The sequence below is a fragment of the Protomyctophum bolini genome (genome assembly GCF_963924005.1).
Source record: "Protomyctophum bolini genome assembly, chromosome: 9".
Lineage (NCBI taxonomy): Eukaryota > Metazoa > Chordata > Actinopteri > Myctophiformes > Myctophidae > Protomyctophum > Protomyctophum bolini.
This window is the reverse complement of record NC_137870.1, coordinates 17,093,957-17,110,829: the sequence shown is the minus strand read 5'-3', so window position 1 is coordinate 17,110,829 and position 16,873 is coordinate 17,093,957. Positions and strand designations below refer to the sequence as shown.

Here is a 16,873-nt window from a genome sequence, read left to right as displayed (position 1 = left end):
GAGCCACCATAAAAGCTCGGAAACATCCTGCTCTGGAAAGCCGATAGGCAGACGAAGACGCTGAGGACAGTTGATGAAAATAAGTGGAGTGAGTCGCCGTGGCAGCGAGTTCAAGTGGGAAAGTCCCCCCTTCTTTTTTCTTTCTCTCTTTCTCTCTCTTCCTCTCTCGGTTTGGTTGTGAGTTTGACCCGGGAAGAATGTTTGTCAAACATTTGACTGACACCTTAGACGGCGCGTGTGAAAAGACAGGGGGAAAAATGGAGTGAGCAGACTCCTTCTTAGTGTCTTACTAGTGTCAGTCAGTCATTCAGTCCAGTCCACCCCCCCCCCACACACTCACTCTCTCTCTCTCTCTGATGTCAAACAGACAGCTCCTCTCGATGGATTGCTAGGATAAAGTATCGCTCAGAATCTTCCCTGCCGAAATGTCCCGCAAGTAACACAAAACTACCACGCACGGGTCCCAGCATCATCCGCTGAATTACGGGACAAGGAGGACACACACACGCACACACACACGCGCACACACACACACACACACACACACACACACACACCATATTCTGCCATATTTTCATAATTTCAACTACTACCCCCCTCCTGCCCCCTCCCCCCCAACACAGGGCGAGGAGGAGGAGCCATATCTACCGTGTCATATTGGGTAAACAAGGACAAAAGGCAACACGCCGTGGCATCAAAGGATGGCGGGTTGATGGGTGGGTGGGGGGATGTGAGGGCTAGAGGAAGAGCAGAACATGTCCCAACTGGTACCTCTGACAAACCGACTGACTGGCCGAGGGAAAACACACACACACACACACACACGCACACACACACACACACACACACACACACACACACACACACACACACACACACACACACACACACACACACACATACTCTCTCTCTCTCTTTCTTTACATCTTTACATGGGGCCATTCCAGGCTTTCATGTTTTTTGGGAGGCCCTCAGCGGAATCCCGAGACAAAAGAGGGAGTGAGAGCTGTTCCTATAGTTCAAATGGGATTAATTATGAGTAAACATTTGGCATTCATTCATTTTTGCAAATGATAGGGGCTGGACAAAGTTAAATGTTTTCAGATTATTTTTGTTGCAACTTTCCCATACTGTGTACGTAATTATACCACCTGACTGTCTCCATGGTGATTGATGAGCATATCGTTGCTGTCGGGCAGAATAAACCTTAGTTGTATCTCCATTATTTCAACATTTTATGGGTGTTTTTTTTGTAAATGATTTGTAAATTAGTACACTGATCTACTGTTACTGATCTAACTTGTAGTACACTGCTCTGTAGTAGTACACTGATATAACTAGTACTACACTGATATAACTAGTACTACACTGATAACTAGTAAGCTTGCGATGGTTTCTGGTCAAACCGGTCTGGTCCAGTCACACTGTACAGACTCCAACCAGTTTTATTTGATGTATACCGACGGAACCGTCATTATGAGACCGGCAAGCTAAAACCAGACCAACAGCTGTGCCGACGATGTTGCGTCTACTTAACGCTAACTCCGTTAGCGTTAGCGTGTATTGCATTAGTGATAAGCAATGTAACAACGTGATTAACATTGTTTACTAACTGAGTTGTGCGCTGGGCTTCATTGCTATAATCAACGTTATGGTTACGGTGCACACAGAGCAGCTGTGGAGTCGTTCTGAATCAAAGCAACTTGTTTGTAGTATAACACGTACAGCAGCAGCTGGAAGCTGCGATAATTCTACAAACGTGGAACGATCAAAGAATTACTCTGAGTCTGAGTTGAGGTAACAAGCAGATCAGATTTCACTGACACAACTCAGTTTAGTCTACTTTGAATTCACGGCAGCAGTGGTGAGTTGGTTTTCTGCTAAATTAGCATGAGCAAGACGACTGATCCCCCCCCTCCCCCTCCCCCCATGAGTACACCTAGGCCACGCCTCGCTCAGACTACTGTGTGCACTTGTGATTGGCTACCGTTTTGTCTTCCAGCACAGCACTCCTCCTGACACATCCTCACCACTTCTGGTTCATTTTGGGTTGTATCTGTTGCTTAGCAACCTAGAACCGTTCAGACGTTGGCGAAGAGCATGATCTATCATAATAAACCACCGAAAACACAGATCTCCATCATCGGCGCTGAAGCATTGCATTCATTCTGTTTATTGTTGCTCAAATAATTGTGATTAACCATTTCATTCTGTCTTTGAACAACATTAATTACACTTTTGTTTGGCTTTTAGGCTTCATAAACAAAAAGGTGTACTGTACATGGCTGTCAGATTTGACAAACATCATTTAATAACTGAAGCCATTGAATTAATTGAGTTGATAGGGAGCACAGGGAGCAGTTTGTGTCTTGCTCAGGGACACTTCAATGCAGACTGGGTGGAAAGCCTGTGGGCGTCGGGGGCGTGTTCTCTCCTCCATGTCATCAGCGCCCATACCATGGTTGGGATTGCTAAAAGGGCCTTTTTGTGTGGCGTTTGCATGTTCTCCCGTACCCCTAGGGTGGGTATACCCTCACAAAAACATGCAGTAATCCTGGTCTCTAAACTACCTCCCCCTGGCCAGCCCCTGGCCAGCCAGGCACCCGGGGTGCCTGATGGAGGGAAAAGGAACTGGTTGGAATAACGTGTTCCTCCCACGCACTACGTCCAACCGGGTAAACTCCCCCTGTCAGCGGGATTCAGCTTGGACTCCTCATGCATACAAGGAAGCATGAGGTCTGTCTCTCCCCAGGTTGGCAGAGGTAGTCTTGCGCATACATTAGATAATTGACACTGGGTAAAAAAATGGGTTGCAAAATCGTGGTATAAATATTTAAAGACAAAAGAAAACACTGGGCGGAAAGCGAAACTTCTGACCTTCTGATTTCCAGACAGCCTCTCTCTCTCTACCCACTCAGCTAGACAACTACGGCCTCCAGATGTAGCCTATGGGGTTCTCATATGGTCTCGTATAGTGATAAACAGAAACCACTATTACAATATGAATCAATATGAAATGTGCCAATGGTAATTTTATTCAAATTGATTGTGCGCCAAACCTGACAGCACACTTTCAATTAGATAAACATAATTGTAATGATACAGCATTATAAAAAGCGGACCCCACTTTGAGAACCGTGGGTATTATAATTATAGACCATGAGCAACCTGACAAGCGCGTACTAAAGATTAAACATATTTGTGTACTTCTGACTTCCCTTCCCTTCATTATAGGAATCTCTTTCAGAATCTCAGACATGGTACTGTAAATCCAAGATGTTGTTTGCCGTGTTGAAATTGAATTTAGACTAGAGGAAGTTAAATACGAACCAGGCATCACAGATAAATAGGAAGCGAGCAGGCGAGAGAGAGAGAGGGGGGGGGGGAGGGAGAGAGAGCACTCTTTTCTGGCATGACGGTCTAATCTGACCTGTGTGTGTGTGTGTGTGTGTGTGTGTGTGTGTGTGTGTGTGTGTGTGGTGTGTGTGTAGTGTAGTGTGTACTGAAGCTGACACACATGCTATACCCCACCCCCCCAAAAAAACCTGTTGGCACTCGCCTCACACACTGCTGACAGAGGATCTGCAGTGCACACATTCCATCGCTCACAGAGCGAGTCAGAGAGAGAGAGAGAGAGAGAGAGAGAGATGGATGGATGGAGAGAGAGATAGAGATGGATGGAGAGAGAGAGAGAGAGAGAGAGGCAGAAAGAGACAGAAAGAGAGCGAGACAGAGATGGGGATGCAGGGTAAAGACAAGAGGAACTAAAACAGAGCAAAGGGAAGAGCATCATAATCATTGACAATTAGCCATTGCATATTTTGGGTATGAGACACCATTGTGAGTATAACTCAGGCTTACGGGACGGTAATGTATTGTAAAGTAATGTATTGTACAGTAATGTATTGTACAGTATATCGCTGCTGTTTTTACACGGTTAGCGTTTTCAGCTTGTCGATCTACATCGAGTACAAGCTATACTATAGATGCTACTTTGCATATCGTTTTATTTTAATCCTGAAGAGGAACAGTTTTGGACTGTGGAGCGACGCAAACGGTCCATGTCTCCACGGGGCGTATGCATACACACGTGGGGCGAGTTCGGAAATAGCCCACTGTGTGCACTGTGCAATGCAAACTAATAGGCGAGTGTGCTCCCGCTGTGCATTTCCGAACGCACCCGTGATGTCCATACTACTGAACCTACTTACTGGATACTATAGGCCTGTCACAATTATTACATAATTGTCTAATCACAATTATTTGAGATAATCACCAATCGTTTCCATGTTGAAAAATGTCCATGCATTTATTTATTTTCTAAAATAGAAGACAGATCTACAAGCTTACAATGCGTTTGTGACATGTTGTAAGCTTGTAGATCAAGGCGGAAAGGTAAGCAGAAATACAAATTGTAACGTCACACACAAAATAAATCGTTTTTAATTGTGTGACAATTAATCATCAACTTAAATGTGTAAATGTGACAGGCAGCGCTAGTACTGTATGAACATGAAGTCAGCTATAGAGGCCTGTAGAAGAAAACTACCGGTAAGTAAAACAAAGTGATTACAAGGCCATGGTCCGAAGCAGAAGCTACAGTTTGTGAGCAGTGGCTGGACATTGTGGAGGAGATATTTGTAATGGAGAAACTAACCCATAACTTGAGATTGCAAGAGGATCTATTCATCGAGAAATGGGAGAAATTGACTGAATATAGAACCCAACAAGGACTATTATGTTGCTTAATATTGTTATATGTGAACCCTTACAGTGTGACTGTAACTGACAATGACATGACAATGTGTAAATAATAAACGACTGACATAGAAACATAGCTTTTTCAGAAAACTGTCAGGAAGTAGAAGACATTTTTAGAATCTGATCTCAGGTCAAAATGGGTTAAACAAACATTAAATTCCCATTGACAATGAATGCAGAATTTTACGTCATATTGACAAATAGGCATTATATATTTTACGTCATGATGATGTACTAAGATAAGAGCACCCCTCACTTCAAACAAGTGTGATTTTTAATCCTCAATTCCATGGCTCAGCCAATCAAATCACCGCTATGGGGTACAAAGTTGGGCATAGGAGGCCCTCAAAAAAGAAGAAGACTGGGACAGACTTATATCACGCGGCCTGTTATTGGTTCCCATATTATAGTCTCTGGGTGAGCCCATGCTGCCTGCCCGGGGCCACGGAGACCAGACTAATGACTGGAAACACAGGGGCCCCCGGTCTGGATTCCTTCTCTCTGATTAAAGACTGAGAGACATTATTAAAAGTGAGAGAGAGAGAGAGAGAGAGAAACAGAGAGAGAGATAAATACAAAGACGACGATAAATAGAGGGGGAGACGTGGTCTGGAATACACTAAAGGAATTAAATGGGGCCACGGCAGAGGAATCCTCTTGTTTTAATGAGAACCCAGCAGAAAGTCAAACTCACGAGGGCTTAGGGCTCGTCTGTTCGGAGACGAGAGAAAGAGAGAGAGAGAGACCACTATGAAGACCTGGTAAGGTCTCAGAGTGACCTTTAGGTTCTGCTGACCCACATCGTTGCTGTTGGCCAAGAAACCGCCTCCATATTCTACATTTTTGTACTTTTGAGGGGCGCTAGCCCCTCCTATATACAGGTTTAATAATGTTTGTTTTTAGTTCAATGTTTGTTTTAAAAACGCCATTGACAATGAAGAGAAATTATTATTTCCCTAAACATTAAATCATTAAATCCCATTAACAATAATAAAGATAATTTAATATTTGTTTTACATCATCATTACATCACCTAATCATAGCAACATGAGTTAGAGATCATCAGATCATCAAGCTATACCGAATTCGCTCACTTCACACGGGTGTGATTTCTTTGTAAATTAACGGCCCTACTTCATCACATTACAGCTTCACACAAAAGCATCAAAAGAAAGAAAGCGACGTGTTCTGAGAATGTAGATATGCTACTTTTGTAATCTTTGAAGTAACAGTTTTGGACACAATGAGGTTTCCAGCCGGCCAACAGGACATCATGATGGGAAAAATAGATATACAAGCCCACAACACGTCGTGGCCCTGACAACATTCCCATGGTATGGTGGGATCAACCCCCCCCCCTTCCCCCCCCCCCCCCGCTCCCACCACCAGACGGTCACATCCCACAATGCCACTGTTTACCAAGGACACACACCACTACCACCTCCCCTCAACCACCCCCTCCGCGCACACACACACACACACACACACACACACACACACACACACACACACACCCAAGACCTGGGAGAATAAGTCTTGCCCTGGGGGCTTATTGGCCGAGGACACAAATAGAGAGCTATAGGACCATTGGAGGAGAGAGAGAGAGAGAGAGAGAGAGAAAGAGAGAGAGAGAAAGAGAGAGAGAGAGACAGACAGATAGACAGACAGACATGGTACAGTACACAAGTCCCCACCTTAATTGGAGATTGTTGTGTGACTACTTTGTTTTTCTCCTGGGAATTTGTGCGTTTCGGGCGTGGGGGGGGTGTGTGTGTGTGTGTGTGTGTGTGTGTGTGTGTGTGTGGGGGGGGGGGGGGGCGTGGTGGCTGGGAAGGGCAGATAGTTACGCTTGTTTCTTCCCAAGGTTCTCTTGAAACAAGCGGGCGGATTAACCGCAGGGGCCCAAACTCAATAGGCTGCCGTCTCGGGCCTGGAAACGGATCCCTGTGTATCGGCAGCAACACAGGGCCACCTCCAGACCCTTGGCTGGTAACAAGGAGCCCCTAACAAGCCCTCAGCCATTGTACGAGCCCTCTCTGGGCCTTACGGCTGATTTCACCGGCCTTTCAGACCACATGGGGGGAAACAACCTTGTGTACAGGAGGTAGGGTAGACGCATGAGCAACCCACAGTTGTCCAATGTGATCTCCAACACGTGCTGAAATAGCAGGGCTGAAATATCACTATATTTTTGACCAAATACTTTGATATCGATATGGTGGCGATGACATTGATATTGGGATAATGATTTTTTTTTATCACAATAGACAGCACTTATGCCACATCATTGCATTATGAAACCCAAAATGCCCAGCTGTATCTAGTCTCATAGGACAATATTGATCTATTGCCCAACCCTACTGAACATGTGCCACGGGACTAGATCTATTGATCTATTGCCCAACCCTACTCAACATGTGCCACGGGACTGATTAAAAAGGTATTGTGGTGCTAGAAACTCAGGCCTGCAACATCATGGCGCACGTCAGACGAAATGTGTGATTTCAGTCAAACCATTTTTAACCGCGGGTCAACCCTGTACAAAGGGCTTAAGTCCATATAGACTTGGCTGGCAAAAGATTCCATCATAACTACCGTAAACAAACATTAAAGTCCATAGACTTGGCCGGTGATGATTTGATTGGCTGAGCACGGAATGTGATGATGCATGACGATGTATGATTAGAGCGCCCCTCACTTCACACAAGTGTGATTTTTTTTTTTAGGCTCAAACATTAAAAGTCCATCGACTTGGCTGCCACATTGGAGGGGCAACCCCCCCTCAAAAATGGCCACGGTCTCTAAATACAGAAAACGTGCCACCGTATTAGGAACAATTATCATACCACAAGTGCAGCGTTTAAGCAGAAACACGGTGGATAATGACTTTGTTGCGGCTGCAGCCTCCCGGAGATGGTGACGGCGCATCCGAGGCAGCTGGCACAGGAAACCTGGCCACTCGCATTCCTTCACTTTCAGTCTTGATTAAGAGAAATGACAAGGAATAGGATGGGCGGGGAAATTAACCGTTTGCCAAGGGTCTTGACAATGTTCACTTTTAATGGAAAACCCTGTGCTCCACTCGGAACTTCAGACTAGAGTGTACAAAATGTAACCAAATGGACCCGTAAAGGGTCCATATGGTTACATTTTGTACACTCTCAAGGGTGTGATAGCTAAATGATGAAGTGGTCTCCTTGAGAATGTTCACGTTTAATGGAAAAGCCGTTCTTCATTCTTTACGCTATCTTGTGTGTTTTCTGTTTGAGGGGCACTAGCCCCTCCTAGCCCAGCTGTGTGTACCAGAGCCATAGAGTAAGACAGAGTTACGACATCTCCATTGGGCCAGTCCAATGGCGGCTCTTCTACATAGATTTCTATTGGCGTAGCAGGGACACCGGAAATTTACGGAATGCATTGTTGTCTATATGGGCTCACGCGAGTATACATGAACCATGTGACCGGGCTGTTTTTTGCCCCCTCAATGTCGCAACTCTGTCTATACTCTATGGCTCTGGTGTGTACCCCATAGCAATCATCACCTCATATCGATGATTTGATTGGTGAGCAATGTACGTATTGAGGATAAAAAGTGAGGACAGAAAATTGTGATTAGCCGGAATGTGATGATGACGTATAGTGAATCTGATAAGAGCACTCCTCACTGTGTGATTTGTGAGGGGCGCTAGCCCCTCCTATGTCCAGCTTTTAGTGTGTCTACAAACTTTGTCCTATGCAAACATTACATTCCCACTGAGAATTAATGGAGAATTTTACGTCATAGTGTACATTAATAGTCAGATTACGTCAAATTTTACGGCATAGTGAAAACACAAACATTGCGTAACACAAACATTGATGACGAAGGTGAGGACGCATACTGCGTTTGCCCGGAATGAGATGATGTATGATAATGTACGATGATAAGAGTGCCCCTCACTTCACATGGGTGTGATTTTCTTTTTCTCTTCTTAACCCCCCCCGTTCCGGCCCTGCGCGCTGTGGGCACATCATGATCCAATACACCACCCCACCCTTCTCCTCCATGCTCCCTGTCCTCCCTACCTACCCCCCCACCACCTCCCTCCCTCCCCAAGCTCTCCTGGATTCCATCACTCCCACCGTCTCTACGGCAACAAGCGTCTGAGCCGTGGACAACAGGCCCTGCTCAGTCTCCGGGGCGGATAGTTCCCTGGCCGCCGACCAAAAGCACTTTCAGCCTAAAACATATATTAACCGACGTAATTCCAAACATCTACGAATGAAAACAAAATGACAGCCATGTTCCAAACAGACACTAACAAGAAACCAAGGCTTTAAAAGAAATGAAAAAAATTAAAGACACGCACGCACGCACACGCACGCGCACGCACACACACACACACACACACACACACACACACACACACACACACACACACACACACACACACACACACACACACACACACACACACACACACACACACACACACACACACACACACACACACACACACACACACACACACACACACACACACACACACACACATAATTCTGGTGAATATTTGAAGTTAGGAAGAGGGGGCAAATATAGGTTAATTTTGTGTGTGTCTGTGTGTGTGTGCGTGCATGCGTTCGTGCGTCTTACTTGGGAGGTACAAAAAAAAGCTACACAGCATTTTCATTTGTCAAAGTGATAAATTATGTGCAGATACAACAGCTACAACAGAGAGTAGAGCCGTGGCTGTTTACTGGCAGCGGAGAGCAGATGAGAGAGAGACACTATAGGCCAGTTCCTGCTCCCATCGGCAACACAGCCGACGGAAGCAAAACAAACACGTGTAAACAGTTAAAACGGAATCTGTCTTCTCCACCACTTCTGCTAAATCTCTTTTTCCAAAACCCCAAACAAACAAACCCGCCCACCCCACTCCCCGTACCGTACATGTCTGGAGGAACATGAGCGTAAATATGTCGCTCCAAACATGGCCCTGTAAACGCTTTATTTAGGTTGTCTAAATGTTTATCCGTCTCGCCTCGTAACACTCCACGCTTGTTGTGCGGCAGCCGAGCGGACGCAAAACAAACTGGGGGCGGTGAGGTTTCAATGCGAACGCAAGTCTCGAGGCTTCCACTTTTGGATCTTGGTCAAATTATTAAAACCCCTCTCTGTGTCGATAACACAGCGTTTAGGGAGGTGTCAGCACCGCTGCACACGGCATTTGACAGGTGACGTCTCCGGCAGCGCCAAGACCAACACGGCCTTGTGAGCAAATCACGGCAATACTAAAAGAAACCGCCTGCTGGCGTGCCGTGCGCCATGCCGTGGCATACGCCAGCAGGCTTGGGGGGGGTGTGGAGTGTGTCTACTCTGCTACTGTGGAGCTTTGCAGCAGCAACACCAGCGCATACTATATTTATCTCAGGTCACTTATCTCACACTGGCATCAGGGATATCGTTTTCACAGTCTTACCACAAGACAACCCCTCGGCCTACGCCGCCACAAACATCATACCACACAATCTTTTAGAAGTAGAAAGGATTCTGCGTCCAATTCGTTGGAACAATGCGGAACGGCTCGACCGCACCTTTTCTTCCCTCAAATTCTTGCTCACTTACGAATATATTCGTACAAATAAGGGGTTCCGTTGCTCCCAGAGGGGGCCACGTCTTCCAGCAGGGAAGGCCCAAAATGGCACCCACAACCACAGGCCCAGAGGCAACAGCAGTACCCACAGTGCCTCACACCACGGCTCTGATCTGGGAGAAAAACAGCCCTTCAAACAAGCAGCCTGTTTGTCAGCCCCGGAGGGGAGTGCCAGCCGCTGCTTTTGCCTTAATATAGTCTTGCTGAATCCTCTCGCCGGCACTTTGCAACAGCGCGCACACATTCTGGTTCGGGCAAAAACCCATGTCACATATCTGACTTATTGGTTCAGCATTTGAAATAGAAGGCTGCGGCTGTGCTCCGCGTTTTTCGGGCTCCCAGGGGCCACAGCGAGGCACCTAACGGATTAGGTGAGGCATATTTAGTAGGGTCAATTTCAGGAAGAGAGAGAGAAATTAATCTTGCAAACAGGAAGACGCTGAGGATGCAAAAAAGAAGAAAAAAATTCCCCCTTGTATGTTCTGGAACACTCCTCTTTCTGTGGGAGCTGTCAGCGAGAATGTGGTTCAGGAGTTCACTCACAAACTTTCCCTTAAGGATAAAGATTCATGCTGTTGAACTAAGAAACTACAGGAAGACATAGGCTGGGGGAGCCGGGACTCCCATCATGCATTGCTTGACAACAACAAGATAAATTGTTCGTTTTAGCGGGAGGCAACTAGTGTGTATGAAGCCATGTTGAATCACGGTGTAGGACAGTTTATTTTGTCCTCTGTGGTCAACTGCACGTAGCTAATATACATATGACTACAACACACAACACATGCAGAATTTCACCCACAAAAACAACAAGATACTGCAAGACACACACACAAGCTACCGTTTCCCCCAATAGGCACAAAGAAGCAGCGAGCTGCATTAGAGGAGCCCTGAAGTAAAGTGAACAATTGTAGCGTATTATTTTATGCCATTTAACAGCCTACCGAGGAGCTATCTGTCTGTTAACCACTTGAACCCAAATACTTAGTTGACCGAGGTCCCATATGTTACATCTCTTTGCCGAAAATACCCGGTCGATCTACAAGCTCACAACGCGTCACAATGCTTCGCGAGTGTCTATTTTTGCAGAATGCTCGCCCAAGGCCAGAATAGGGATGCTATGTTTCTAGTGGTTAAAGAACTGTTACATCACATTCACCTTATCACACTTCAAAACACAGCAATACATCTGGTGGAAGCCATAGTACCTTTACAGCTAAGAAAACAAAGTGTGAGCCAGGCTTCTGGCTCCGCTAACTGCAGTCCTATTTAGAATGGGAACATGGCCCACATCGCTCTGCTCGCCGCATTCAGTGGCTGGCTGGAACATCTGTTTCTGCTGCGCCAAAATCTATTTGTTTGTCTTAACAATTACGCTCCCCGATGTTTCTCATTTCATTTCTTAATCTCTCTCGAAAGTCATTATCCCCTTTCAGGTCCTCCGAGGTTATGAATTCACAGAAACTGGATACAAGCATCTGTTGAAAGCTTGTGTATACACACTCTGTGTTACAGTTTGGTCCCCGTTGACATTTGAGAGAACGTGCATCAGAGCGAGGCACCCTGTCCATCTGTAACCTAAAGGAACGCAAGCTTGTGGAACACTTCACACTCAGTGCCGGACTGTTTACACTATCTGTCGACTCTGGACATGTTAGAAACACCTTGCGAAGGGCTCCCGCCGAGAGACGTATGTATTCTGTAGTCAAAATAATGACGGTGTGAGCGAGAAGCAGATAAGAAGTGCTACCAGTGACAGCTCCGCATAAACAGAGGTGACATCCGAGGCTACCGCGTAGGCGCGTACATCTGGACAGTTCAACACAGCCACCATGTACAGCAATTACCTGATCTATCGCTGCATTAAGGTTGTAACTATTGATTATTTCCATAAAATTATTCTATCGATACATTTTTCGATTAATCAAGTAATTGCTAAGCGTTTTTTATATATGTTTTTTAAATGTTTATATCATGAATCATTGTGTAAAGATTCCAATAGCATTTTTTGTTATCTTCTAAATCAATCTGTCTTTGTCATGCAATGGCCTCGTGCAAAAGATAAACTTTTTTGATTCAAATTGATTACATCGATTAGTTTGACTGGCTTTTACACCCCTATGCTGCTTTCTGCCACAATATATTTGTGTGTGGGGAAAATTAACTCCTTTCTTCCTTGTGCCCGGCTGCAGCAGCAGCAGGGTGCACCCGCCGAGCCAGCAGTCACAAGAACCTGATCTGAGACTCTTTTCTATGACCACAAGCGTCCCATCTTTTCCCATCAGGCTCCTTGCCTCATGCCTGCTGGGTGATGTCAATCAGCACCCTTCTGGCTCCTTAAAACATGGGGGTCTCTTTTGGCGGCCTGCCCAAACCCTCCCTCTCTGTCCATCTAATGGACCCCGAGTGCTGCATTCAGCCTTGACGAATGGGAGACGAACCTTGCTAAGTAGGGGAAAAAAAGCTAGAAGGATGGGGGGGGGGGGGGCTGAGTTTACGTCCCCTGTCTCTGGAATGGTGGGTTTGTGTGCTGCTGGCACCGCAGGTTCAAATCCCTCCAGCCTCTCTCTCTCTCTCTCTCTCTCTCCATTCTAACACTGTTCAAAATATTGAAGATCTGGTTTTAACAGTATGCCTGTCTGGTTACACATACACAGCAGCAGATCCTGTACACAACGACGGTAATACAGGTCAGAGCCTGAACGCAGATAAACAAGCAAGCCGCAATTTTATTTAACCACTAAAACCTGAAGAATGTCATCCCCTCCAGGGCCAGGCTGGGGTTTGCTGCCTTGTCTCACATCTGTATGGCAGAGGCATGTGTGTGTGTGTAGGGGGGACTACCAAAAATACACTGACTGAGACCACTTTGTCAGTTGTCACCCATCTGGACACGCCCTCTCCATCTAAGAGAAGCACTTCTCACAGCCAAGCCATTCAACGTATTCATATGCACCATTCAGATCTCTCTTATTTCCTTCCACTGACAACACAAGGGGGAGGGGGTTGCTCTCACAGAGACAAGCTTTTCTTTTCAATTACTAGTTTTTTATAAGCTCTGATGAAGCCAGCCGGGCCTCTAGGATCCACTAAGCATTTTATTGCTTAGTGTAAAGTCATGTATCGTAATCGGTCCATCATGCCTTAGTTATTTATGCCTTTTTTTAACAAATACCATTGCGAGACGTCACCTCATGGTCAACGTTTCTTTCTTTCAAAGCATATTACCATTCTCCACTTTTTTTGCACTACAACTGCTGTAACAAGCTACTAATCAACCTCCATTCATCAAGGGCTTTTCTGAAAGCGGGTGCCCTCCGTGTGTCTCCAGTGTGTGTGCGGGTCGAGGGGGGTCAGTGACTATAATACTGCGTCAGAATCATCAACAGGGCCATTATGAGAGCAGGGGCTGGTGTCATTACACATGCTTACATTCAAATTGCCCACTTAACATACTTCTGCAACGGCAACATATGTTTATCATTAGCCAGTGCCCTAATCATTCAAACATTATTGTAGCACACTTAATAGCATGGCTGTGCTTTGTTCCAGCCTCTGTGATAAGAACCGGCCCTTAATGACTTATTAATTTCTCTCCGAGTCAAAAGAACGTGCTTTGAAAACAAACGTAGTTTGTAGCATTTGTGGGGCTTTTGCGGCCCGGCGTCTCGTTGAATCACATTCACCATACACAAACATTTGCTGTGGGTAAACTCACACACGCTGAGAGCTTGTTGAGTGATAGCTTGAGTTAAAAATACCGGCATGCATCCATATGTTCGACTAATGCCGATGCCATCTCTGCTGGCTTAGCCTTGGCAACAAAAGCAAGCCTCTCTGATCCTGTCAGAAGCTGGCCCAATATAGGAGGGCGGTGAAAAGGATTTGAAAGCCATCGGAAGTGTCTCCTTGTCGCCCCACGGACATGACAATGCGCCAGCCACTGTTTGAACTTGAAAGTGTTTTGTTTGGGGGTGCCCATGCGCGTCCCACCGACTGGATGTCATGCATTCGAGACGGGTTCAGGACTTTGTTCTCGATAACTTTTAAGTGTTCCATTTTCTGAGTCTAACCCCTATGTAACAAAAGTCCCAGTGAAGCCCACATTATAGGGGTGAGCGCTAGACTGAGGAAATTGGAGGAATAAATAAGGTGTGAGGGTCTTATCTCAGCAGGTTCATCGCTACTCTCACTTATAGACATCCTCAGCCTAATAAGACATTTTTGTTTCTGCTCAGACACGCCATCAGCAAGAAGCTTGGTCTTGGATTCATGCTAATATGACTATCAATATGTCTATTACGATATATTTAATCTGTCACAGTCAGTGTACATCCAAGCTTATGTGCATATAGAGTATACTGCACAGTTAAGAGTATTAATTTAAGTCTGAAACACTTTCAGTTAAATGAACGCTCCAGACTTACCTAAAATAATACTAACCCTAAAATAAGGACATTAGGAGAATTCACTTTTATCATATATATGTTCATATTGCCAGAGATGTCTGAGAATGGGAATAAAGATTCTGGTCTATGCAACTAATTCAAATGTCTTGTATTGCATTACTTGACTTAGATATATAACATATCCCCAAAGAAAGGATGCATTATATAAGTAAGCAAAATACACTACTTATATCTGAAGACTCAAGACAAGACGTGATGCTGTTAGTGATATACAGTACGTGTATATAAAAGTTAGCAAAAGAAACAATTATATTACTTGGGGATAATAGCATACTGTACGAGACGATGCAGATGCGTTTAGAAGTGAGGTCCACCACTGTTTGTAAAAGACCTGAGAGAGCATTGATGAACAAGAGCCAAAGTCTTGAGTGAGGCTTGATTTGTGACAACAGACAATCACCATCTGTATTCTCTCTTCCCTTTTATGTGATAGTTATAGAACCCTTGCACAGTAGATTATCTTTTACCTCAGATGGAAATACAAATGGACCTTTTAAGTGTCCCTTTGGTTCCATTTGTACACTTTCTGATTTAAATGTATGACTCTGTATAATATATATATATCAGTAAAAAGCACTATCACTTTCATATAAATATGTATATTGACACTGTTATTAAGCTCTTGCACCCAGCCAGTGCCATTAGTGACATTTCACATTTAATGTCTTAAGTTTTACATCACCACTCTACTCTTCTGTCTGTAGATTGATAAGATCATATGTCTTTGGAGATGCTATTGAGACAATACATGTTCTCTGTGTGGTGCGACAAAGGTGCTTCATTAGTATATGAGGAGTTAAGTTTCTGTACACTGCAAGCTGTGGCACAAAGTTGGTTTCTCAAAGGAAGCCCATCAAGGTTGACTAGAGAACAAAGTCATGTTTCAGATGTCTGAAGGATTAGTTGCCCCAGTCCATTTTCACCGTTTATGACTCTGACACCAAAGTGTCAACCATGGGACATATTTGACATTTCTAAAAATGCTCTTTCATCTTTCATCAAGACAAAAATGCAGCCCTCGGGCAATCTGTTTTCAACACAAGCTTCAGTATCACTGCCATTACATTTACCAATAGCTACAAATAAGACCTTTCTTCCATTTAGTTTGGAGAAAGAGACTTCAGAGACTTTATTAAACCAATAAACAGTAAGTTATAGTAGGCTATGACAGGAACTTAGATAGCCAAAACTAATTATTCGGAATGAGCTTGGTCCATTACACATCCTATAGGCTTGCAGGTTTATTTAAAATGCTCCAAAAACATTGTAGCTACTGTTCACATATGGCACAGATGCTCAATCAATAATTATAATGGTTCTATTATGTTCTGACACAACTAAACAGTCTATAGGTCTGCACTTTAGAATATAATTATTTTCTAGCTTAATACACTGCAGGCCCACACTTCGTCCACGGGCGCCCCCAATTGTTATCGTATTAGGCTATATTATATTCAGATAGCTGCTGTGCTTTTACAGTTTGAGGAGGGGGGGCTTGACAGAGTTTCGTATACGGTTAAAAAACAGAAATATATCGTTTTGGAATGGCGTTACTGAATGTCATCGTTTAGGAGTGTTTTATGTTGTACCCTAAAAAGCGGACCCACACAGCACAGCTCCTCTCTTACCTCTCTCTTCTCGCAGGAGGGTAAACGCTGCCGAATCGCCGGGTGGATCAGGAGAAAAACGCATTATTATGAATATGACAAATCCGCACGGGGCCCTCCATTAGACACGGGCTCAAAGTGCATCAGACAGCCGGGGAAGGAACTTCAAAAAACAAACAAACTTCAAAAAACAATCAAAACAGTAGTAGCCGCGGATCTGAAACTTCGGATCCAAAAGGTGCGACAACACAGCACAGCGATCAGCAGCAGTCTGCTATTTCGAACGCAACGCGTAGCCTACAGATATACTTTTGGACTTGAGTTTGCGTCCCGTCCTGTCCCCGTCCCAGGACTCTCTGGTGGTTCCAACTACTTTCGCGTCCCCTTCGCGGCTACGACTGTC

The 16,873-nt window shown here is 44.9% G+C and overlaps 1 protein-coding gene across 7 annotated transcripts in view; it reads right to left on the bottom strand.

Annotated features, from left to right (window-relative positions):
- Positions 1 to 16,632, bottom strand: part of cdon (cell adhesion associated, oncogene regulated) — a 54,162-nt gene extending 37,530 nt beyond the window's left edge. For all 7 annotated transcript variants that reach the window (XM_080772632.1, XM_080772633.1, XM_080772635.1 and 4 more), the window contains exon 1: positions 16,492 to 16,632. The gene's annotated coding sequence lies outside the window, so the exon portion shown is untranslated. The remainder of the gene's footprint in view (positions 1 to 16,491) is intronic.
- Positions 16,633 to 16,873: the final 241 nt, after the last annotated feature.